This window comes from Monopterus albus, unplaced genomic scaffold (genome assembly GCF_001952655.1).
Source record: "Monopterus albus unplaced genomic scaffold, M_albus_1.0 scaffold243.1, whole genome shotgun sequence".
Lineage (NCBI taxonomy): Eukaryota > Metazoa > Chordata > Actinopteri > Synbranchiformes > Synbranchidae > Monopterus > Monopterus albus.
Genome location: NW_018128123.1, coordinates 163,862 through 165,889, shown reverse-complemented (window position 1 = coordinate 165,889; position 2,028 = coordinate 163,862).

Here is a 2,028-nt window from a genome sequence, read left to right as displayed (position 1 = left end):
GCTCGAGCCGCTGCTAGGAGAACAACTACTGTCAAGCTGACTGTAACCACACATACCGCTTCCGGTTCGCATTTAAGAATAAGACAACGCCAACCAACAGGTATTGTTACCGACTGTGCATTGGCAGTTGTTTTTGAGCGAATACCAAATTAAAAACAAAGAACAAAAAAAATGGATGTATTAACAATGTAATGCATTTATAAAACAAATGTTCTGAGAATGACATTCTCAAAGTAAGGTTTTATTACCGTATTGCATCCCAATCGATACACATACATTAGTCAATGAAGATAACCGTATCCGACTTTGCGGATGAAAAAAAATCTTCATTTCGCAATTATAACGAAACCGTTTTGGTGTTGTTTCCTGTAGTATCAAGTTGCATGCTCTTGTTTTGAAAAGAAGACGCCCTTGCCTCCGGTAATTAATTTCGTATGTATTGATACCCGGCTGGTGCTACACTCCCAAGCCCACCCTCCTGGCTCTAAGCACCTCTCTGTGATTGGTCCACGTGAGTTGAGTGACGCCGAAAATCGATTTTTGCTACATCCAATTGGTCCACGTCCAGATAGTGGGTGTTATTTAGATGACGACATTTCCAGGTGAACTGAGCAAACCCCACGCCTGCATAAACTCTATGAGGTTAGTTAAATGTTGAGTTTCATACTTTATTTTGAGCGATCTGAAGCTCGCTGTTATTGATATACGCTGGCTACTGTTAAACAGTATTGGAATTGGAAAAACTGTGTTTTTCCAATTTCGTTAATTAATTATTTTCATTTATAAAGCATGTCTCCTGGCCTGCAATTTAGAGAAAAAACTGCATTAATAACAAAAGCAACAGTATTTAGTTTGTTAAAGTCATAAGTACAAATCCAAGTAAACCGCTTATTTTCAGTAAATGATCAGAGTAATACGACTTTTCCATGAAATCTAACAGGAATTAAAGGACAATCAAATTCTTTTTGCAAAGCTCATGAAAAGCATCTCTGGATGTGACTAGCACAAGCTTTTAGCAACAAGAAAGGCCAGACAGTTTTCCAGGTTAGCAACCACTGCAAGTTTGAACCTCAAATTTCTAGACTGGTCTAACTGGTAAACGGTCTTATACTTGTACAGCACTTTCCTATGCATCGCAGCACACTCAAAGCACTTTTACACTATTTGCCCATTCACTCAATCGCACTCCCAAGCACAAGCACGCGATAACCCCGGGGGCAATTTTGGGTACCCCATATGACCTGAACTGCCATAAAGGCTACAGTGGGACACATCACAGAAAATGTTAATGGCTTTAAGGTGTTGCAGACCGATCAGAGGGCAATAAGAATAATAAGCACATATTAAGAATAGTAGGCCTAGTAAGACCGAATTAAGCAGCTGCAGTTTTTCCAAAGCTAAAATTAAATTTAACTTTGTTGAAGGTTTCAGCTTTTAAAAGCCAGAGTGGTAGTGGTTGGCAAATTAAAATATGAAAAACAATCCCAAGAAACATGCCATCTTACTTGCATTTTAAACATGCTCAATAAGAAACTGCATTGAATGAATATGCTAACAACAACAAGCACTGGTTTAGAGCAAGACTCAAGCAGCTTCGTCGTGCCAAAGAGGAGGCTTACAGGTGTGGGGACAGGGCTCTGTACAGCCAGGCCAAGAACATACTGACAAGGGAGATCAGAGCAGCAAACTGGAGCTACTCTGAAAAGCTGAAAACTCAGGTTTCAGCCAACAACCCCTCATCTGTGTGGGGAGCCTGAAAACCATCACTGGCTATAGAAAACCATCCCCCACCTGTCAGTGGATTACTAGCTTTCTGACAGACAGGGAGCAGCAGGTGAGGCTGGGGAAAACCACATCCTGCACCCAGACAATAAGCACAGGTTCCCCCCAGGGACGTGTGCTCTCCACTCTGCTGTTTTCACTCTACACCAACGACTGCATCTCGAAGGACCCCTCTGTCAAGCTCCTAAAGTTTGCAGATGACACAACGGTCATTGGTCTCATCCGAGACGGTGACGAGTCAGTCTG